The sequence below is a fragment of the Equus quagga genome, chromosome 5 (genome assembly GCF_021613505.1).
Source record: "Equus quagga isolate Etosha38 chromosome 5, UCLA_HA_Equagga_1.0, whole genome shotgun sequence".
NCBI lineage: Eukaryota > Metazoa > Chordata > Mammalia > Perissodactyla > Equidae > Equus > Equus quagga.
Window position 1 is genome coordinate 122,858,669 of NC_060271.1, and position 25,353 is coordinate 122,884,021.

Consider the following 25,353-nt stretch of genomic DNA (forward strand, 5'->3'; position numbering starts at 1 on the left):
CTTTGAAAAGGAAAAACAAAAGCTCTGGTTTATAGCACTTGCCAATTTCTGTGGTGTAAGTATTCCTACCATGGCCAATTTCAAGCTATGAGCACTTTGACAACTGGCTTGCAAAATTCCTGGAAAGTTAGCACACGACTCTCAAGCTCTCGTACCACTGGCCCCTCCCATACTAGCCCAGGGTTTGGCCTCATGTCACTTCATGTGACAATAGCAAACGTGAAGCAAGCAAAGACGTAAAAAGTGCTTGCACGTTGAAGCTTACCGTCTCTTGCTCCACTTGGAACCCTGACATCAAGCATGTGAATGAGCTACATGAAAGAGCTGGATGGTGAGAGACACACAACCAGCTTCCCTGTTAGCTCCAGCCAACAGCCAGAAGTGTGCCCAGCCCAAACTGCTGACCCACAGAATCACTAACTAGTAAAGGATTACTATTTTAAGCCACCACATGTTAAGGTAATTTGTTATACAACAAAAGCTAACTGATACACTTATCCTATTCCCCAAAGGGAAACAACCAAGGATTATATCCAGTCACTCCATCCCACTGAGTCCAGAAACTCTTAGTGATCTCTGTTCTTCTCTGAAAGTTTAAGATATGGTTCATCACCCTATTAAGTGAGAAATTCAGTCATCTCTAAAATATATGCTAAATAATGCTAGAGAAGAAACAGGATAATGAAAAGTTCCTTTCAGAAAAGAGAAAAAGAAAAGCAAAATATTTAGTATAATGACATTTGTCATTATTTATGGCTGCCCAGCATTTGAACTCTTTTTTATATATAAAAGTCCCTCACCTTATGAAGCAGAGCCTGCAACTCATGCCAGAAGCTAAAAAATATTCCCCAGATTCCCTTCTAGCTTGGGTACAGGCACATGGCCTCAGTTCTGCCAATCAGATGCATTTACATTTTGAATCAGAAAATTGTATAAGATCTTTAAAAAAAAGAAGAAGAAGAAGAGGACGCCCCCGTGGCCAAGTGGTTAAGTTGACGCGATCTGCTTTGGCAGCCCAGAGTTTCACCAGTTCAAATCCTGGGCATGGAGATGGCACCGCTTGTCAAGCCACGCTGAGGTGGCATCACACATGCCACAACTAGAAGGACCCACAACAATTAAAAATACACAACTATGTACCAGGGGCTTTGGAGAAAAAGGAAAAATAAAATCTTTAAAAAAAAAAAAAGAAAGAAAAAATTGTGATGTGAAGAAGCAGAAAACCCATTTGGTTGGTGAGTGGTGGCAGTGGTGGCCGTTCTAGGAACAGTGACAAGTGCCAGCATCAGTGGTGTGAGCAACACAAACCTCAGGGTTTCTCCCAGTGTCTTCAACACATGATTTGTGTGTTATGATCTGGAGTATTGTTCCTGCCTTCATATCCGTCAAGCCTAGTTTTTTAGTCTTTCCTCCTCCCCAACAGACATAACGCTCCTACCACCAGTTCTACAGAGTGGAGTGAGCAACAGAAAAGCTCTGGAGTCCAACTGCTCGGGTTTAAACCCTGGCTTTAGCACCAATTAGCTGTGTTACCTTGGGCAAGTTCCTTAACTTCCCTGTGCCATTTCCCATCCGAAATGTGAGGTTAATCACAGGATCAATCTCAAGGATGCTGTGATTGTTGCTATGAAGGTTGTGAGAAGGATTACATGAGTTTCACACATGTAAAGAATTTCAAATGATGCTCAGCAAAGTGCAAATGCCTAATAAATATTAGCTATTATTATTAGTTAATATCATACTAACAAATTCCTTTTTCTGCATAAATCAGTCAGTTTCCATTGTTTGCAACTAAGAATGCTGCCAGATACAATTAGTCATCAATCCGGAGTTTATACCATGTCCTGCTAAACAGGAATTATAAGGTACATGTACTTAAATTTCAAATGAGCCACTTTGATTGCTGAAAGTTCTATTGACCATGGGATTCTCTTTGTCCAGGTCCTCCATGGCCACTGTTGGAGTCTGCACATTAACAACCACACTGCTGTTGGTACAGGTGTAGGAAGCATGGGGAATACTTTGCTAATCTGAGCACCATTCTGGAGCCCCAGGAGACCAGAGAGGATGTCTTGAGGCACTTTGTCTAAAGATGCCATGCCTACATTTCTACATTTCTATGCTGCATCATGCTGTCTTGCATGATGGCAAGGAGCTGCCTTGCACAGTGGGGGATTTCTAGCACCTGATATGCTTTCTGGGTCTTCCCCTTGAAAGTAAGCACAGGTTCCTCCACCGTCAGATCCCCAAACATATCTGGAGGTTCTCTCATCTCTACGTGACTCTTGTCCCCCAACACAAGCACACCTCCCACCACTTGTATGTCTCTTGGGTCTGCCAAGGAGCAGACACCAAGACAACATTAAATGTGCAAGAAATGTATTAGGGGAAACCCCAGTGAAGGAAAATGGGAAGGAAGTCAAGAAAGGCTGGAAGAGATGTCAGCTCATGATACAAGTCTGACCTTGAGCGAAGGAGAAAACCAAGGAAGAAAAGAAAGTTGGGTGGAAGTGTTTCGTCTGCACTGCACTTGGAAGGAAAGTTGAGCAAGGACGTTGAGGAGTCCTTGGGCCAAAGTCACCCTTCAGAGGAGTCCCATGGCTCCCAAGAATGGGCCTGCCTTAGTACCCCTACCACGCTCAGTAACTTGCTGGGAGCTGCTGTGAGAAGTGCAGGCTTGGGGGAAATGCAGAGCGGATGTCAGAGGAAGAAGGAGCTGTTCACTACACGACATCGGTACAATTAGCTAGACACGACAGGAAAACGTTAGTTTCCTTACTTTATGCCATTAAAAAATCCAAATGAATGAAGGAAATCATGCAAAAAACAAAGTTATAAAAGAATGTGAAGAAAATATGGAAGAATCAAAAGACAGAAATAAGAAGTCTAAATGCCAGAAGAAAGAAGAAAAAGTGATTCTCTTTGAGATAGAAGAAAGAGGAGTGGGAAGGAGTGGAACCAGGATCTATAACATTTTGACTTTTTAAATAGTTAAATACAAATAAAGTTAATCCAAAAAAGAGAGTAAGAGAATACTATGTAATACTTTTTCAACAAATCTGAAACAGAAAAAAAATAGATGACTCGTATCCTACTATAACCATTAAATAAATTAAATCAGAAGTTAAAAATTTTATAGGAAAAAAAACCAAAACAGGTCCAAGTGACTTTATGGGAACATTCTGCCAAATGTCAAAAGCCAGATAATTCTAATATTATGCAAATTCTCAGAGGAAAGAAAATGGTGGAAACATTGCCCAAATAATTTTATGAGGTTAGAATAGTCTTACCACCACCAGATAAGAATAGGACAAGAAAGAAAAATCAAAAGTCAATTGCATTTATAAACATAGATGCAGAATTTCTGAACATAATATTAGAAAATTGAATCCAACAATGTATTTGTTGAGTTTACTCTGACAAAGTTGGTTTATCTCACCAATGCAAAGATGTCTAAATTTCAGAAAATCTGTTAATATAAATTATTTACCATATTAACAAATTAAGAGAGAAAAAGTATTGTCTCAATAGCTGCAGAAAAAATATTTGTTAGAGCTTGATACTAATCACGAAAAAAGTTGAAACTAACTAAAGAGATCTGCTCTAATCTCACAATGTGAATCCACAAAAAAACTACAGTAAACAATGTACTTCATAACAAAATGTTAGGGATATTTCCTTCAAAGTCAAGAAAGAGACAAGAATGATGGCAACCATTGCTTCTATTAAGGATGGTGATGGGGGGTCGGCCCGGTGGCACAGTGGTTAAGTGCGCACATTCCGCTTCGGCAGCCTGGGGTTCACCGGTTCACATCCTGGGTGCGGACATGGCACCGCCTGACATGCCATGCTGTGGCAGGCATCCCACACATAAAGTAGAGGAAGATGGGCACGGATGTTAGCTCAGGGCCAGCCTTCCTCAGCAAAAAGAGGAAGGATTAGCAGCAGATGTTAGCTCAGGGTTAATCTTCCTTAAAAAAATAAAAGGGATGGTGCTGGAAGTCTAATTAGTGTAGCAAGGCAAAAATAAAAATTACAATAATTGAAAATGGAAAAACAAAACTATAATTATTCACAGGCAATATGATTGTCTATATGGGATCAATAATTGTTAGAATTGAGAGTTTAACTCAGAAGAAAATCACATTCTAACACACTAATATTTAATAAAAAGTTAGAAAGTGCCATTTACAAAACACGCTAATTGTATCAGAATCTATTGCCACAATAATGCTGTGTGACAAACCATCTCAACCTCAGTAGCTTGAAACAACAATCATTTATTCTTGCTTGCATACCTGGAGGTGGTTGGAGTTCAGCAGATCTGCCCTGGGCCCAGCTCTGCTGCAAACTGCAGGTTTGAGGCTGCGCTGGGGCCGCTTTGCTCCATGTGTCTCGCCTTCTTCTGAGATCAGTGGGTTACATGTAGGGTATGTTCTTCACAAGGCCAAAGCACAAGAGGCAAGCAGGAACTCACGATTCCCCCTAAGACCTGGTCTCTACGTTAACTACATTTTCTGTGTTTTTGATGCTCTGGCATGGGGCCCTTACAGACTTGGGGAGAGACTCCTTCTTCCAGAGCTCACTAATTCCTAAGTTAGTAAATAACTTACTTGAGAGCACGCCTCTCATAAGCAAGCCAACCACTCCCTCTACCCAACCCTCACATCACAAGCCCATATTTCCTCTGTCCTAAAGGATCTCAGGGCCAGGTACAAGGTAGCTGGAGACACCCCTATAGCCCAAAGCCTGACAGAATTAATCCACTAGCCAATCCTAAACTGTTCCCTCTGCCCTGCCTTGCCTTTCCCATGGAAACCTCAGTAAAGGCTGTGGGCTGTGCCTTCCCCTCACTCTTTTCTGCCTTCTGACCAAAACTGGTGCTTGCCCTGTGGCCCTGCATGGCACGGCAGGCCTCTTTCTCTTGGGAAATGGAAGTCATAAATTCTTCTTTCAACGGCATTGGCTTCTCTGTGTTGGCACTCAGTCACCTCCATAAATTAAAATCTCATGGGTACAAATGAGACAGTCTCAAAACTGGTACATCGTCACTTTTACTCAAATTCCACTGTCCAAAGCAAGTCTTGACATCAGTATTGAGGGTAGATTTTTCTCCTCCTCTGAGAAGAACCACAAAGACACACGGCAAAAGGTTCAACTACGGGGAAGGATAAAACACTGGAAATAATACTGCACCCTACAACAACATTTTATGATAGCAATAAGAAGGTACCTAGGAATTACTCTAATAAAGGATATTTTCATGACCTTATAGAGAAATTTATGTAACTTTATTGAAAGCATTTTAGAATCTACATAAATGGAGAAATACACCATGTTATTACATAGAAAGAATCAAAAGTGTAAAGATGTCCATTTTCCCCAAGTTAATCTGTAATCCAATGCAGTTCTAATCCAAGAAAACTTGGGGAAGAAAAGAAGAAGGTGAGGAGTCTTGGCCTGAATAGCAAAACCTACAGTCATTAAAACAGTGTGATATTGGTACAGGGAGAGAAAGAACACAGAGGAGCAGACTGGAGAGCCCAGAGACGGACATGTACATCTGTGGAGACATGTCGAACCCGTCAGCAGTGCATTTTCAATAACTGGTGCTGGTAAATAGCTTGACCACATTGAAAAAGAAAATAAAATTTAATCCTACTTCATACCATACATAATATCAATTCTACCTGGATTAAAGCACTAAATATGAAAAACTAAATTTGAAAATGTTACCCAAAAAAGCATAGAAAAATATCTTTCTGATCTTAGGTTAGGAAAGCATTTCTTTTTAAAATAGGACCCAAAAAGTATTAACCATAAAAGAAAAGATTGATAAATCTTATTATATTTAAAAATCAAATGGCACCACTGAAGAACAAGCCACAGACTGAGTGAAGATATTTCCAATCCACATAACTGACAACAAATCCAGATTCTGTAACATCTTTAAGTCAACATTAATAAATGAATAAGAGGGGCCGAGTGGTTAAGTTTGTGTGCTCTGCTTTGGCGGCCCAGGGTTTCGCCAGTTCAGATCCTGGGCAGGGACATGGCACCACTCATCAGGCCATGTTGAGGTGGCGTCCCACATGCCACAACTGGAAGGACCCACAACTAGGATACACAACTATGTACGGGGGGATTTGGGAAGAAAAAGCAAAAAAATAAAAATAAAAAATAAATAAATGAGTAAGAAAAAGTAAAACAGCCCCAATAAAACTTTGGCAGTGAGTTATCAACAGGCAATTCACAAAATAAGGGAGAAAAAAAATGAATGGCCAATTAAAATATAAAAAGATGCTCCCCCTTAATAATAATTATAGGAATGCAAATTAAACTTTAATGAACAAGATTCATTTAAAAAGTTTTTAAACTTTCTTGATGGAGACAAAAGAAAAAACTACAACAAATGGAAAGTCAAACCACAATCTCGGTTAGGAGATTAATTAATTTTTCATTAATTTTTCATCAATTAGTTAGACATGCTGATTCTGAGGTACTTCCATAAAACAATCAAACAAATAAGAATGGCCAGGGAAATTCAGAAATAAAAGAGTGTGAGAGAAGATTAGCCCTACAGGAAACGAAAACATATTACAAAGTTAAAATGACACAAGTAAAATAAAAAAATAAAAGCGTAATACTGGCACATGAACAGACAGAACAATGGAACAAAATTTAAAAATCCAGAAATAGACCCACATATGGATGGAAATATAGTTAATGATAAAGGTGACATCTCAAATCAATGGGGGAAAGATGGATTATTCAATAAATGGGGTTGGAAACTCTAGGTAGCCATCTGGGGAAAAATATTAAGATATATCTATACTTCAAGCCATATACCAAGATAACTAACAAATGAATCAAGGAATTAAATGTAAATAGAAAAATTCTAAAAGGACTATAAGAAAAATGAAAAAATTTGTTTTTTTATCACAAAACCATATATATCTGTCCGAGTCCAATCAGGTGACGGAAAGCACACAGCAATTTTATTAACAGGGGAAAGTTAATATAAAGAGCTGTCAACTACATAAAAGCACTGCAAGGACAAAGAAGAAGGATCTGTGTGAAACAATAAGAAATACACATGTTTGTGTCTGCCCTGGGTTCCTGCTAATATTTGGGCTTTGATCCGGTTCCTGACACAGAGCTCCTAAAACCCTTGTAATTTCCTGAGTGATGGGTTGATAAGAGCCTCCTAGCAGAGGTCCCAAATCACTTGGAACTTCCTGGGTAATAGGAGCATCTTTTGTTCTAATGCAGCGACTCTTGTTAGGCTCCTGGATGGGGGCTGATCACCAGAAAGACTAAGCATGATTAGAGGAACTTTCAGCCTCAATTCCTATTCTCTGGAGAGGGAATAGTGGCTAGAGATTGAGTCAACAATTCATCAGGCCTATGTGATGAACCCTCCATAAAAATCTGGGTTGGTATAGGGTGGCACACTCCAACTCCAAGGGGACAGAGGCTCCTGTACTGGGGACCCTTCCAAACCTTGCCATATGTACTTCATCTGGCTGTTCATCTGTATCCTTAGTTATATCCTTTATTATAACCCAGGAAACATAAGTGTTTCACTGCATTCTGTGATTATTCCAGCAAATTGTCAAACATAAGGAGGGGGTTGTAGGAACCCTCAATTTATAGCTGGTTGGTCAGAAGTACAGGTGACAACTTGCGACTTGCAATTGCATCTGAAATGCGGGGCAGTCGTGTGAGACTGAGCCCTAAATCTATGGGGTCTGCACTAACTCCAGGCAGTTAGTGTCAGAATTGAGTTAAATTGCAGGACACCCAGTTGGTATGCACCAAAAATTGGAGAACTGCTTGGTGTGGAAAATCTTACAAATTTGGTGTCACAAGTAGCATGAGCAGTACTAGAGGAAACAGGAGTTTTCTTTTAGTATAAATAATGGGGAAAAAATAAATACAAACCTCATTATCAGCCAAGCTAGGAGACACATGATCCACAGACTCCAAGAATGCGTAAAGGGTACCAAAAGCTGCTGAGTTCGCTTCATAATCCTTAGGTAATATGTTGTGGATGTCCCTTGGGGTGGAGTAGGAAAGTAAAAAGCAAAACAGCCCAAGGGCAACAGATGTCAGAAACCCAGCATAAAGACCCACCTTATCCGTAGGAAGAGTCAACCTGAGGCGATAAATCAACAACCCTCACGTACAGTAAGAGCTGTCAGAGTTAAACAACCAATATGAGAACAATGCCAGCAAAACTTTTTCCCCTGAACCTACAACAACTGGCAAACCAGGGAATTCAAAAGCAGACAGCATTCGTACAAAGAAAACAATGGCAGGAAATTGTTGCAAAACTTACCAAGTACAAAGAATCACCAAAAAAACTTGCCATGAAATAGATGAAAATTCTCTCAAACATTTGGCCATTAATTAAAAAAACTTAGTGAAGAAATAGTCTCAACAAAGGAAGAATACAAAAAACAAATATATAGTCGCGGAGAAGAAATGATGAGAAAACAAGAGAAGATAAAGTTTGATCTTGCACATTTGCAGAACTCAGAAAAGAGGTAAAAGAAAAGAAAGAAAGAAACAACAGAAATCAAAACAAAAGCAGAGGAGCACCAGGGAGTATAAATATGGTGGAAAACACAGTAAAAGAGCTAGAGAACAGAAACGAAACAAGTACAGAAAATGAAATGGAAGTAGAGTTTTTAAATAAATCATGAAGAAATTGATACATAGATAAAACAGAGAGTGGAGACGCAACACACACATAAGTGGCGTCTCCACAAAGAAGAAAAATAAAAAATGGAACTGAACAAATAGCACAAAAAAATGTTCCTGAACTAAAAGGCAACTTGACGTACTGTGTTCTAGGGGAAATGGACACAAAATGGACACTGTCAAGACATATTAGACGTTAAAATTAGAGAAACAATCTCTCTTCCTCTTTCTCTTCCTCTTTCTTTTCCCTTTATCAATTCAGTCCAGAAGTCATTTGGCAGCATCAAGCAAAATAGGCATGGACGTAGGGAGTGAGGCAGGGGGCTGCCACAGCCCCAGAAGTAGTAGTGTTGGAGCCCGAGCAGAGTAAGGAGGCCAACTGGGGAGAAGAGTGCACTGGACTGAATGTTTGTGTCCCTCCAAATTCTGATGTTGAAATCCTAACCCCCGCATGTGACAGTATTAGGAAGTGGGGGCTTCGGGAGGTAATAGGTCATGAGGGTAAAGCCTTCATGAATGGGATCAGCGCCCTTATAAAAGGGACCTCTGAGAACTCCCCTGCTCTCTTTCCACCATGTGAGGAATACAGTGAGAAATCTGCAATCTACAACCCAGAAGTAGGCCCTCACCAGAACCCGACCATGCTGGCACCCTGATCTCAGACATCCAGTCTCCAGAAGTGTGAGAAATAAATTTCTCTTGTTTATAAGCCACCCCAGTCTATGGTACTTTGTCAGAGCAGCTTGAACTAAGATGAGAGACCTGTCCTGGGATGTCAGAGCCTAAGGAGGGTTCCTGCACGGGGAACAGCTGGCTCCAGGAGGGTGTCACTGCCCAAGTGGGGTGAGGAGAGTGTTCATGCTGGAGGGCAGCCTGGCATGGGGGGTTGGAGCCTGAGGCAGTGAGCAGTGCTTCCGTGCAGCACAGAGTGTTAGAGCCCAAGCAATGTGAGAACAGCCTCATGGGAGGAGAGGCAGTCTAGCATGGAGTGTTGCAGCCTGCCTATGGCCTGGGGCCCTGAGGAACAGCCAGGGTAAAGGGGCCATGCGGACTCAGCAAGGCTCAGAGACAGCAAGTTATCAAGACCAGTGTGTACAAGATTGTGTACAAGGTGACAAGACAGGCAGGCAAGGAGGCATGGGTATGTAAGATATAAATGTAGGACACCTCCCCATTCCCGGACTCAGAAACCAGGGTGCCCAGCATAACCAGCATAGCACACAGTGTCCAGCATGACCAGGAGGCCACAGGCTGCCCAGACCATGAGGCTGGCCCCAGGGCTGTCCATGGTGACCAACACACCTGTGGAGACAGGAAGGCGACAGAGCCGATCAGGGACAGATACACTGCAGGTTAACGCACTGCACATCAATTTTCCTCCCTCCCCAATGTCCCACCGCCGGGCTCTTGCCTGCCACTTTCTCACTTCCATTTCTCTCCTTTCTCCTCCCCATCTCGAGACTTCAGTAGAAGCTGCCTCTAGTTGATCAGAGGCAGGTGATCCGAGCCTCCTGCAAGAGTTAATAATTACAGCAGCCCACGGGAGGCATTTGAAACAAAAAACAAGCAGGCTTTTCTGAGGACCTTAGTTCCTGCCCTTGGCCCTGTGGCTGGCACCTTACTGACTCGGGCTTGTGTAAATGCAGAGATACTTGTTCCCAGGACAACTCAGCCAAGTTCCAAAAAGGAGAGGTTCTCATGCAAACTCCTAGTACTCACTCTCTAAAGCCGTTGGTACAGAATTAGTTGAAAAGGATTCTGTACTTAAAAGATAAACTCCAAGCAACTGCAGCTGGAAAGACAGAATTCTTTGTAATGGGCAGATCAGCAAAGATATCAAGAGGTGATTCCTACAGGTCAGACAGGATGAGGGTCACAGATGAGAAAGACTCAGCATTAAGGATGAGGAAGAGATGGACAGGACCAGGACAGAGATGTTTTCATCAGTCACACAAAGATAAGGGTTTCCACACCAGTCCCATAGTGTGAAGAGAAAGGATTTAATGCCAGAATGACACTCTAGAACAGAGCTGTAATAAAACTTTCTGTGATGGTGGAAATGTTCTCTATCTGTGCTAATACAGTAGCGCTAGCTACATGTGGCTATCGAGCACTTGAAATGTGGTTAGTGCAATGGAGAAACTACATTTTTAATCTTACTTAATTTTTATTAATTAAAATATTTAAATAGGCACATGTGGCTAGGGGCTACTATACTGGACAGTGCAGCTCTCTAGAATGTGGGGTCATCGTCTAATTGACTGCTGGTATACTGTGTGAGTTATTTTGGTAGTTTTCAATTGTCTCAGATAATCAAAAAATTATTTTTTGTGTAAATAAAATTGTTAATTAAAGAATCCTTCTCAATTCATGTAAGTCAAATTTGCAGAGCTCTGGGGTTGTGTACAGGAAAGTTAAGTGAACTCAACTGCTAATTGTGGTCCAGATGGTGGTGTCCAGAGTGGGCAAAGCAAATGAGAAGACACTTCTCGTTAGGCATTATTGGAGACCAATGATGACCAGTTGCTACCTCATGTTATGAAGAAGCTTTGTGAACGGGTAAAGTGCCATGCAGATATTCCCTCTGGAGTAGAACTCCCCAATGATCCCATCCCTACCTAAACCTTCTCTACAAAAGCCCACCAGACAGAGGCCAGAAGAAGAGGTGGCGTTGCTCTCTTCAGACCAGCACCCATGAGGTTTCTTATGCATGGGCAGTAACAGAGCAAGGGTAGCAGAGATGGGGGAAAGAAGAGACTAGAGGGGAAATAAGGGGTAGAATGGGGTCAGCAAGAAAGGGCAATTATCCGGTGTCTGAGGTAAGAAACCAGGCATTTCTGTTCCTTGGAGAATTCTACCAAACTTTCAGAGAGGATTTCATACCTATTCTTCTCAAGCTATTCCAAAAAATCAGGGAAGATGGAACGCTTCCTAACACATTCTAGGAGGCCAACATCACTCTGATACCAAAGCCTGATAAGAACAACACAAAAAAGGAAAGCTACAGGCCAATATCACTGTTGAACATAGATGCAAAAATCCTCAACAAAATATTGGCAACTCGAATACAGCAATACATTAAAAAGATTATACATCATGATCAAGTGGGATTTATTCCAGGGACACAGGGATGGTTCAACATCTGCAAACCAATCAATGTGATACAGCACATTAACAAAATGAGGGATGAAAACTACATGATCATCTCAACAGATGCAGAGAAAGCATTTGACAAGATCCAACAGCCATTTATGATAAAAACTCTTAACAAAATGGGGATAGAAGGAAATTACCTCAACATAATAAAGGCCATATATGACAAACCCACAGTTAACATCATACTCAATGGGGAAGAACTGAACGCCATCCCTCTGAGAACAGGAACAAGACAAGGATGCCCACTATCACCACTCTTATTCAACCTAGTGCTGGAGGTTTTGGCCAGAGCAATTAGGCAAGAAAAAGGAAAAAAGGAATCCAAACGGGAAGTGAAGAAGTGAAACTCTCACTATTTGCAGACGACGTGATCTTATATATAGAAAAGGCTAAAGAATCCATCAGAAAACTATTAGAAATAATTAACAACTACAGTAAAGTTACAGAGTAGAAAATCAACTTACAAAAGTCAGTTGCATTTCTGTACTCTAATAATGAACTTACAGAAAGAGAACTCAAGGATACAATTCCATTTACAATTGCAACAAAAAGAATAACATATCTAGGAATAAATTTAACCAAGGAAGTGAAGGACTTACACAATGAAAACTATAAGACATTATTGAAAGAAATAGATGCTGACATAAAGAGATGGAAAGAGATACCATACACATGGATTGGAAGAATAAACATAGTAAAAATGTCCATACTACCCAAAGCAATCTACAGATTCAATGCAATCCCAATCAGAATCCCAATGACATTCTTCATAGAAATAGAACAAAGAATCCTAAAATTCATATGGGGCAACCAAAGGCCCTGAATTGCTGAGGCAATCCTGAGAAAAAAGAACAAAGCTGGAGGCATCGCAATCCTTGACTTCAAAATGTACTACAAAGCTATAGAAATTGAAACAGCACGGTATTGGTACAAAAATAGGCACACAGATCAATGGAACAGAACTGAAAGCCCAGAAATAAAACTGCACATCTACGGACAGCTAATCTTCGACAAGTTGCCAAGAACACACAATGGAGAAAAAATAGTCTCTTCGGGGCTGGCCCCGTGGCCGAGTGGTTAAGTTCGCGTGCTCCGCTGCAGGCGGCCCAGTGTTTCGTTGGTTCGAATCCTGGGCGCGGACATGGCACTGCTCGTCAGACCACGCTGAGGCAGCATCCCACATACCACAACTAGAAGAACCCACAACGAAGAATACACAACTATGTACCGGGGGGCTTTGGGGAGAAAAAGGAAAAAATAAAATCTTAAAAAAAAAAAAAAAAATAGTCTCTTCAATAAATGGTGTTGGGAAATCTGGACAAACACTTGCAAAAGAATGAAAGTAAACCATTATCTCACACCATACACAAAAATAAACTCAAAATGGATCAAAGACTTGACGATAAGTCCTGAAACCATAAAACTCCTGGAAGATAATATAGGTAGCAAACTGACGTCTAACTTAAAAGGATCTTTTCACATACCATGTCTTCTCAGACAAGGGAAACAAAAGAAAAAATAAACAAGTAGGACTTCATCAGTCTAAAGAGCTTCTGCAAGGCAAAAGAAACTAGGATCAAAACAAAAAGACAATCCATCAATTGGGAGAAAATATTTGCAAATCACATATCCGACAGGAGGTTAATTTCCATAATACCTAAGGAACTCACACAACTGAAAAACAAAAAACAAACAGCCCAATCAAAAAATGGGCATAGGAAATGAACAGACGTTTCTCCAAAGAAGATATACAGATGGCCAATAAACACAAGAAAAGATGTTCAACATCACTAATCATCAGGGAAATGCAAATCAAAACTACATTAAGATATCACTTTATACCTGCTAAAATGGCTATAATCACTAAGACTAAAAATAACAAATGTTGGAGAGGGCGTGGAGAAAAGGGAACCTTCGTACACAGCTGGTGGGAATGTAAACTGGTGCAGCCACCATGGAAAACAGTATGGAGATTCCTCAAAAAACTAAAAATAGAAACACCTTATGACCCAGATATCCCACTACTGGGTATCTACCCAAACAACTTGAAATCAACAATCCAAAGTAACATATGCACCCCTATGTTCATTGCAGCACTACTGATAATAGCCAAGACATGGAAACCATCCAAGTGTCCATCAACTGATGATTGGGTAAAGATGTGGTGTGTGTATATATATATATACACTCAGACATAAAAAAAGACTAAATCATCCCATTTGCAACAACATGGATTGATCTGGAGGGTATTAGGCTAAGCGAAATAAGCCAGACTGAGAAAGATAAACACCATATGATTACACTTATATGTGGAATATAAACAAACACACGGACAAAGAAAACAGTTCAGCGGTTACCAGGGGAAGGGGGGTGGGGGGTGGGGGGTGGGCACAGGGGGTGAAGGGGAGCACTTATTTGGTGATGGACAAGAAATAATGTACAACCGAAATTTTACAATGATGTAAACTATTATGAAGTCAATTTAAAAAAAGGCTAAAAAATTTTAAAAAAGAAAAAAAAGAAGAAGAAACCAGCCATTTCTAAGACCCCTCTGGTGAGAATTTATTAATGTATAAAAAACACACTCCTTTTTCAACTCCAAAGACTCAGAGGCCATCTGGGACCCATAAACCTGTGGGAAGATGGGGGTGTGAGCTGGGCTGATCCCAGATGTCAGGGGGCCCTGTGCCATGAAGAGGCAGCTAGTAAGTAAGGTTAGAGCTTAGAAGTGCCAGGAAAATGCTGGGGAAGGGGAAGGAGCCAGCTCAGTGTTTTCTTGGTCAGGGAGCACTAGGCAGGCTGAGTTGGCTATGACTGACCGACATCGGTCCTCCCACAGTCGTCTCCCACCTGTCAGACCTAAGTGTTCTGCAGCTTCAGTGGGGGCCGCCGTGAGGCTGTTGCTGGTTGTCATCACTCGCACAAGTGGGCGGACCCTACCTGTGGCCCCATTTGCTCACAGCAGTGGGCACAGGGGATGAAGAGGAGCCTCTGGGGATCAGGAAACTTTGCTCTGGAGGTTGGGTTTTACTCTGAGCCTCAGAGCTGCCCCCCTCTGTAAATCAGAGATCCTGAGTGCCTCAGGGAATCTCCCAAGTATAACCCAGAAGTCCCCACCTCCCATCAGCCTGTGGATGCAAATGCAATACTTCAGATTTCCTGTTCTTGTTCCCACTTGTCTACTGTATGCTCCAGGGCCCTGAAAATTTCCCTCAGGTATTTTGGGGAGTTCTCAGAATGTCTCCTGTGTGCTCAGGATCCAGTCTGTCAGCGACAGTCAGCGTCAACCTGGCCTTGTCCTCTCTGCTGCTCGGCTCCTCTCTTCCAAGTCTCTACTGCATCACAAGTGCCCCTAGTGAGGAGGCAACCTCCGCCCCAGGAGTGCTCTGTCCCGCTTCCAAAGCTGCTGGCTGAGGTGCTGGAGGTGCTGGGCACCAGGGAGAAATTTCCCTGATTTTGTGAAATACTTGACTTCCGTAGTCCTGGAGCAACCCTGCTTGTTTCACCCAAGTGCCCAGACCTCGGAAACCTCTGGCTGCCAGATAAGGGTACTAAAAAAAGACACACAACTAATTTTTAATAAAGAGATCCTCCTCTGCCTCCCACCTCCTCTTTCTGAGGTGGAAGGCCAGTTCGACAGCACCTCACTTCGGGTATTTCGAGGCCCTTGGGAATGCTTACACTTTCTGTGGTTTCCTCTTCCTTGTCACTCACCAGCTTCCTCTGCCTGGAGAACTGATGTTCAGGCACATCCATGATGCCCAGACTCTGCAAACGCCAACCCCTGGCCAGTCGTGCAGTGGGTCTGAGTTCTCTCCAAAGTACCTTGTACAAATATGCCTTGAAAAATACAAAGTGCTGTACTCAGAGCTCGGAGCGTTCCTATATAGAAACTGAGAAATCCACAAGCCTGCGAGATACATCTCTCCTCCTCTGAGTCAGAGAACAGCAGTGCTGGAAGCACCCCTGGAGATGACCCAGAGGAATGCCCTTGTCCTACTTGTGGGGGCAACCCCGGCCCCACTGGGCTGGTCATCACCAGAACTTGGGATGGGTTGCAAGGGCCAGGCAGAGAGTGCCAAATTCTGGACACCAGATCACGTCAGCCTCCATGTGTTCTCAGCCTCACCTGGCTGTTTCAGATGTACAGCCAATTGTTTACAGATGACTTCACCCCCTCCAGCTGCCAGGGAGAAGACAGTCATCATAGAAGTCCTGCCACTCCCAGAGGTCTGTAGGAAGTCTGAGCTGGCCCTGTGGCCTCTGTGCCGAAGGGTGAATGGGTGAGGCCAGTCTGTAAGGCCTCGGGGTTGTCACACCCCACTGAAGATTCGTGGATCTCCCATTACCCTCCAGGCACCCCGGGGGACCTGTGTCAGAGTTGGGACTGGCCCTGGGTGTCAGTGCGTGGGCTCCAGTGTCAGGAGCTGCGCTCCATTCTAAACTCCCAACATGACCAACTGGCTTATAACTTGGGCCTCTCCTATCTCTACCCGAGACCTCCTCACCCACGTCCTGGCCAGCACCCCCAAATACCCTCCCCTGAAGAAACAGATCTTGTTCCATTTTCTGCTTCCGCGCTAGGCACAGACGTCTTCCTCGCCCCCAGCAAACCACAAAGCCAGTGCCAGGGGCAGGCTCCAGGGCAGCAAGGGGAGAGAGCCTGTCAGCAGGTGGAGCTCTGGGTCCAGAGCACGGGGCAGCAGGTGGTGGAGACCTCTGTCAGACCCTCAGGGAGCAGTTAGGAGGAGGGGCTGAGGGGTCCTCATGGTGAGGAGCAGGGATGGGAACCTCCAGAGGCTGCCCACTGCCTCCTTGGGTCGCCAGGAGCCTCGATGACACAGGCAGAGCTGATCCCTGCTGGAGGTGGAGGGGCAGCCTGTCCTCAGCTGCCTCCCTCAGGGAGGAAAAGGGAAGACTCTGGACTGAAGAAGATCTGGGCACTCTCCTGAGCCAACTTCGGCCCTCCCTGTGGCCCTGCGGTCCATATCCCAGGAAGCCCCAGCTCTTAGAACAGTCCTCTAAGGCCTAAAATCATGCTTGGCACATAGCACATACTCAGTATATGTTTGTGGAATGAGGGGATGACTCTGCCAGTAAGGCCTGCTTACCTGTAGCTGCTGGTTTCATGACAAAACAAGTTGCAGCTCTATATCCTTTGTGTACACAGACGATGCCCCGTGCCCTCACAGTCTCAGTCTCTGTGCCTCAGCAAGAACTCTATGGGACTGCCACAGTGTCCTCTTTGCAAGTCTCACTCTGCATGGACACAATCATTTTTACCAGTCTGGGCAGAATCCTGCCCTTACTCCTGTCAGACTGGTTTGGATGCCTCCACATCACAGGGCCTGCACTCCTGAAAAAAGCGTCATGAACACCTCTGAACGTCATCTCTCCCACAGCTCAGCCTCACTTCGCCAGGGCAGCCACCCACTGTGGTGAGGACAGGAGCAGAGCCAGCCAGTGCCCTCCTTGACCGTGTCTCCTCAGAGGAACTGAAGGAAATCCCCATAAAGCCTTTTCCCCACAGATGTGCAGACAAGTGTGAGCAGACACCTCCCATGAGGAGTTCATTCACTCATTCCACACACATTTCTCACATGCCTTCCCAGTGACAGGCACTGTCTTGCGAGCTGCAGTACAAACACAACAAAATCCCTGGAGCTCACCTTCTAGTGCGGGAAGACAGAAAATAAATAAATAATACTTCGGGCAGTGCTAAGTGCCAAGAAGACAAAGCAATTAGAGTAAGGGGATACAGAGGACTGGGAAGGACATGAGTGTGTGTTATCCAAGGAGGAATCTTCAGAGAGGGTCTTCCTGATACAGTGAATTTGAGCAAAGACCTGGAGGAAGTGTGGAAGTGAGCTATGTGCGTATCTGGGGAGAAACTGACCAGGCAGAGGAACTAAAAACACAAAGACCCAGAAGCAAGAGTGTCTGGTATGTCTGAGGAACAGTCAAGCATCCAGAGTGGCTTCAGTGAGGGTGAGGGGGGTAGATTTGAGAGGTAGCAGGGAGCCAGATCACAAACGTCAGGGTAAAGATTTTAGATTTATTCCAAGTGACATGGGAAGCCAGTACGGGTTCTGAGTGGAGGAGAGACATGATCCAACTTGAATTATAAAAGGAACATGCTGGCTGCTGGGTACAGAATAGACTAGAGCTGGGTGACAGTAGGGGCAGGGAGACAAGGCTTTGCAGTAATCCAGCTGAGGGATGATGGTAGCCCCAACTAGAGTGGGCATGGTAGAAGTAGTAGGAAGAGGATGGAATCTGAATACAGTTCAGTGATAGAGTCAAGAGGATTTTCTGTTGGTTGCATCTACAGTATTAGAGAAAGACAAAAATCAAAGATGACTCCGGGGATGACTCAGAATGTTGATCTGAACAAACAGGAGAAATGAAGCTACCACGAGGAAATGCTTTCAACCCTGGGATCTTGCATTTCTCTGAAAAGAAAATGAAAATCAGGATTCAAGAAAGGGACATGGCAAGGACCTGGACATGGTAACCATAGTCCACTGAAGAGGGTGGCCTTGCAAATGGCCCTTACATGATGGGCATGTAAGTATTCAAGGGACACAATGAGGACATGACACTGATGGGGGGCATGTGGTGCAAATGCAGGTGAGCCCACAGCATATGTGGAGGGTGACACTACAGGTGTGCATTGGGGTATGCATGTGCCATAAGGTACCCCCAGACAGAATCTTGTTAAAGTAGCAGCCTGGAAGGGTAGTTACTCACCTTGTTTGACCAACGTATGCACTAGACCTTCAACTTGAATAGCCCAAAAAAGATTCATCCAACTCTAATATCATCTGCAGCAAAACCTCGAGGTTTTATTTGGGTCTTGTCCTATATAGACATCAAATAATTAGTTGAGAATGAGGAGCCCCAACTCTGGAATGAGAACCATAACCAGTTTACTCTAAATTCTCATAGACAATCAAATATAAATGCTGTGCAGAAGGTTCTTATCTTGGCCATCAGTTTCTACTCACTTAGAAGCTGGTGAAAATCTGTAACTAGTGTGAGCAAGAGAATAGTCTCTTCCCTTCAGGTTTCCTGTGGCCAAGAATTCCTCCATAGCTTCCTTTGAGGGTACCACGCTGAGATGGTCTCCTATGGTGTAGTTTGCTCTGGGATGTTTACTTCTTGCTTCAAATCATTTGTTACTATTCATGGTCAAGGATTCATAGTTTTTGCTTATGTCTGTATTTCAAAGGAGGATTTGCTTCTCTCTAACACGCTCTACAAAATGCTGAACATTGGCTCTATTTGTCAACCCAAGAAAGCTACCTGATGGGGCAGTTCTGTTTTTCCTGCCATGCTGTGTTTTCTCTCCGGGATCAGCCTTCTCTGTGAGTTTCCACAATGGGAGGGACATTTTAAAGCCCTTTGACACACACACCACACAGGGCGCCACGAACGCTGTGGGTGAGTGAGTGGGAGAAACTTTTCATTTCCTCTCCTACACCAACTAAAGGAGAAAACTGTTTCTTCATCTACTACTCTCGATACTTCATGCTAGTCACCAAATGTGGGGGGGGGTTTCCACACCAAGCAATTCTCCAGTTCTCTGCAGACATCACCTGGGTGTCCTATAATACCTACCTGGGGTTGGAGCAGACCCCACAGGTTCAGAGCTAGTCCCACAAGACTTTTCCTCCCTCCCTAACTTCAGATAACAATCACTATTCCTTCCATGTCTTCACCTGTGCTTCTAACCTACTGGCTCTAAGCCATCAGAGGTTCCCAGGTTCCCACGATACTCTCCTCAAGTTCAAGAATATGCTAGAGTGGCTCACAGAACTCAGGAAAATAGTTTACTTACCAGAGCACCAGTTTATTATAAAAAGATATAGCTCAGAACAGCTAGATGGAAGAAATGCATAGGGCAAAGTATGTGAGAAGGGGTACAGAGTTTCCATGCTCTCTCCGGGTGTGTTACCCTCCCAGCACCCCCGCATGTTCACCAACCCAGAAGCTCTCCAAACTCTGTCAGTTAGGGTTTTTCTGGAGGCCTCATTATGTAGGCATGATTGATTAAATCATTGGCCATTGATGATTAATTCAATCTCCAACCCCTCTCCCCTCCCTGACACAAAGTTCCAACCCTCTAATTACCTGGCTGGTTCCCCTGGCAACGAGCCCCCATCCTTAGGGGCTTTCCAGAAGTCACCTTATTAACATAAACTCAGGTGTGGTGGAACGGAACTTGTTACGAATAACAAAAGACACTTTAATCTCTCCTCGCTAAGGAAATTCCAAGCATTTTAGGAGCTCTGTGCCAGGAATGCAGATGAAGACCAAATATATATTTTTTATTATAAAGCACAGTATCACAGTGAGCCTGCTGCACTACCAGGAAGTTTTCAATAACATTTTCTATATATTTTCCCTGCGGGAATGTGCCTCTAGTTTAATGACAAACTGAGAAAATATAATCTACTTTCAAAATCTCCATTCCTGGCAGTCTACAGAGTAGAAAATACCAGTACATTTTCCTTGACACCACGGACTGAGAGTGATTTATTTTTGAATTTATGAGTATAATTTGACTCCTTGACTCACATTCTCACAGCCTCAGAATCACCCCAATGGTGTGCAAGTCATACTGTGGGAACGATGGAAGTGTGGCATGTCTGAGATAGCACAGTCTCCTGGTCCAGTTGTACCCTTGCCTTAGTCAGAGACATTGGATAAAGTCATGGATCTCCCTGTCTCTAGGACCTACTTTTCTTATTTTAAGTCAAGGAAAGCCCTACTCTCTGCTATGCCCAAACATGAGAACTAGACAGGATTTTCCCCTGAGAAACCATAACAAGCTGGGAGAACCCCACCCTATCCAGGCATGTTGATATTCAGGAAAGGACAGCACTGGCTTCATGCACAAACATTCAGAGAACACAGGCAAACAAACCCACAGCTACCATAGCTTATCTAAGCTAGAACAACTGTTCCCAGAACCCAAAAGATACCACAATCTAGAAGGCCGTTGTTTTCTTGCCTGTTGGGGAAGAACAATAGGCAGTCCAGGTCTAGCTAACAGTGGGGTCTTTACTCCGCCTGGACTTAGGGCAAACAAGGGAATTCAAGCCTGCACTTGCCATGTTGTTTCTTAGAACACCACCAGAATGACAGAAGGTAATGGAGGAAACTACTCTGAGACAGGAAATAAAAGCTTTGGAGAAATGCTCTACTCGAGACTGGAGGCTTCACTTGGAAAGCAAGGGATTATTCTATGCTATGCAAGGTTACCAGACTAAGAACATCTAAGAAAATTTTCCTCATAATGTTGAAAATGGGAAATTGATATAAACCAGTTCTCCACAAATATACAGCTCCTTAAGAAATTGGGCTCTGTCCTGGGAGGGAAAGGGCGGGGGAGGGAAGCTGACAGCAGCCATGCACAGGCTAGTGTGGCTGGTTGCTTTAGTACCGAGATGGGGCTCTAAAGACCAGGTTGCTACAGTGGGACAAGCTAGGAAGCAAAGTGGATGTCACCATAGTTTGCCATTTTCCAGGACACTCTTAGTTGACAGAACAAGCTGAAGCCCACAAGAGTGGAATAATCCCTGAGTGGGTGGCAGGGGCCTTGGCAAAGGAGGAGGATCTCTGCTGAGTGCCCAGAATCTGGGTCCTCCAGCAAGAATCCAGTTTACTGCTGAGTAAGCTCATTCCTTCCCCACCATGGTTTCCTCAGGCTACAGAAAAGTGGCGTAAAACTAAACCCAATACTCAGACTATAGCTCTGAAGGGAAGACACAGTGGTCCCAGATGAGTGAGAAAGCTATCAAAAAGAATTCACTTGCACTAACTCAAAGCAAAAAGAAAGTGTGCCAGGTCTGTGCACGGTAACCATGAGTAGCAAGAAAAAACGTGGCCATTCCACTAGGGGGGAGAAAAGGAACAGAGCACTCAAAAGACAGAGAACCCAATCTGAGAGAAACCATAATGCAAGAACAAAGACACCTCACACAATAACTTTAACACAAATGTTCACAGCAGCATTATTCATAATAGCTAACAGGTAGGGAAAACCCAAATGTCCATCAACTGATGAGTGGGTAAACAAAATGTGGTTTATCCACACGATGGAATATTATTTGGCCATAAAGAGCAATGAAGTACTGATGCATACTACAGCACAGATGAACCTTGAAAACATTATGCTAAGAGAAAGAAACCAGTCACAAAAAAACCCCACATACTGTATGATTCTATTTACATAAAATGTCCAGAATAGGCAAATTATCTATACAGATAAAATTATCTATACAGATAGTGGTTGCTTAGGACTAGGGGGTGCGAGGATGGGGAGCGATACCCTAAAGATATGTGATTTCCTTTAGAAGTGATGAAATATTCTAAAATTGACTGGGCTGATGGTTGCACATATCTGTAGATATACTAAAACCCACTGAATTGTACATATGAAGTGGGTAAATTGTATGGCATGTGAATTATAGCTAAACAAATCTGTTTAAAAAATAAGAGCTAGTAATGTTGCCTAAAAGAGATGCATTTAAACAAACAAACAAAAAACAAGATGCAGGGACCAGCCTGGTGGTGTGGTGGTTAAGTTCTCGAACTGCACTTTGGTGGCTCAGGATTTACAGGTTTGGATCCTGGGCGTGGACCTAATGCTGCTCATCAAGCCATGCTGTGGCAGCATCCCACATACAAAATGGAGGAAGGTTGGCACAGATGTTGGCTCAGGGTGAATCTTCCTCAGCAAAAAACAAAAAAAAAAAAACCAGAAAGGCATTTTCAAGCATGAAATAGCTTAGGGAAATATGAGGCTACCATAAAGATTGCCAATGGACACAAATTCTTTGTAGCTCCTCCCATCAAAAGATAAAGTCTAGGGGCTGGCCTGGTGGCATAGTAGTTAAGTTCAGTGTGTTCTGTTTCGGTGGCCTAGGTTTGTGGGTTGGAATTGCTGTGTTGGCAATCCACATACAAAATAGAGGAAGATGGGCACAGATGTTAGCTCAGGGCCAATCTTCCTCACACACACACAAAAAAAGGATATAACTCAACAAAAAACCACAAACAACCTGATCAAAAAACGGGCAGAGGACATGAGCAGACATTTTTCCAAGGAAGATATACAGATGGCCAACAGACATATGAAACAATGTGCAACATCATTAAATATTAGAGAAATGAAAATCAAAACTACAGTGAGATATTACCTTACACCAGTCAGAACAGCTATAATTACTAAGACAAAAAACAACAAATGTTAGAGAGGATATGGAAAAAAGGGAACGTTCACACACTGCTGGTGGGAATGCAAACTAGTGCAGTCACTATGGAAAGCAGTATGGAGATTTCTCAACAAATTAAAAATATGGGGCTGGCCCAGTGGTGCAGAGGTTAAGTGCACATGTTCCGCTTCGGTGGCCCGGGATTCGCTGGCCGGTTTGGATCCAAGGTGCGGACATGGCACTGCTGGGCAAGCCATGCTGTGGTCGGTGTCCCACATAGTGGAGGAAGATGGACACAGATGTTAGCTCAGGGCCAGTCTTCCTCAGCAAAAAGAGAGGGATTGGCAGCAGATGTTAGCTCAGGGCTAATCTTCCTCCAAAAAAAAAAAAAAATAGAAATACTATATGCTCCAACTATCCGACTACTGGGTGTTTATCCGAAGAACATGAAATCAACAATTCAAAGAGACTTATGTGCCCCTATGTTCATTGCAGCATTATTCACAATAGCCAAGACGTGGAAGCAACCCAAGTGCCCTTCTACAGATGAATGGATAGAGAAGATGTGGTATATATATATATATGTGTGTGTGTATATATATATATATATATATATACACACAGACACACACACAATGGAATACTACTCAGCCATAAAAAAGACAAAATTGTCCCCATTTGCAACCACATGGATGGACCTTGAGGGTATGATGTTAAGCAAAATAAGCCAGACAGAGAAAGACAAATACAGGATGATTTCACTCACACGTGGAAGATAACAAAAACATGGATAAAGAGAACAGATTAGTGGTTACCAGAGGGAAGGGGTGTTAGGGGGTGGGGGAAAGGGACAAAGGGGCATGTATATATGGTGATGGATAAAAATTAGACTACTGGGGGTGAGCACGATGAAGTGTGTTCAGAAACTGATAAACAATAATGTTCACCCGAAATTACACAATTTATAAACCATCATAATCCCAATAAAATTACTTGGGAAAAAAAAGTAAATAAATTAATTAAATAAAATAAAAGATTTAAAAAAAAGATAAAGTATGTTTCTTCATTTTTTGAGTCTGGGCTGGTCTTATGATTTGCTTTGGCCAATGACTTGTAGCGGAAGGGACACTGTACGAGTTCCAAGCCTCAGCCTCAAGAGGCATTGCAGCTTCCATTCTCACTCTCCGCCACCATGTGGACAGGCCTGAGCAAGCCTGCTGGAGCAAGCCTACTGAGGAAGCAGCTGCCTTGGTTGACCACTGGACCTGAGCCATGCAGCCCCAGCCAAGCCGCCAGCTGATGACGATTGTATGGGTGAGCCCAGGAGAGGTCAGCTGAACCTCCCAGTTGAACCCAGCCCAAACGGCCAACCCACAGGACTGAGATCTAGGAAATGATTACTGGGGGTGGTTCATAACCCAATAAAGGCTAACTGATGTATGATGAAATCCATATAACCAAATCAAGATGAAGTCAGAAATGAAGAAGGTGTGAACAATAAATACATTTAAATACTGAAATTAAGACAAATCAATAGGGAAACGATGGATAAAAATAGAATGTAAATATTAAAAACCCTAACAAAGTGAAGAATAATTAGAGCAAAAAATTAGGATGTCTGAGGAAGAGGTAGAGGGAAGTGAGAGTGCTCATCTATTGCGACGATAGGAGGTCAGAACTCCGTACTGACCAATACTGACGCATAGAGTTTGAAAAGTGACTCTGTCCTGTTAATGCTTTTATCTTTTTCTTTAACCTTTGAGAAAACTTTTATGAAGATACATGCATCTGAGCAGTTCCTTCAGTTATTTCTTTTGTTAAATTCAAGTAAGACTAAATTCAACATTGTATTTTTAAAAAAGCATGTGCAGATTGAGCCTATTCCTGTCACTGTCTCTCTATGTGGCTCCCTATCTATCCTTCTATCTGTATGTATGTGAGTAACAAAGGCCTTCACCAAATGTGGATATTAGTATTTCCATGATATTAAAATTGGGATGTTTTGAACTTTTCTGTATTTCTTGAAATTTTAATAAAGGATTTATATTATTTGTATTAAAAAAACACAAGTTATAAAAAGAGTTTACAAGAAGTTTCATAAGCAGCCCCAGTGGAAAGGGGGCACTTGCACAGGGAATATTAAAATGGCGTTATGCTCTAAGATGTAATCCATCTACACTGGCAGTTCTCAATGGCTACACATTATAACCATTGAGGACCTTTTTAAAAATATTAATGTCCAGGCATCAGCCCAGACCCATTAAATCAA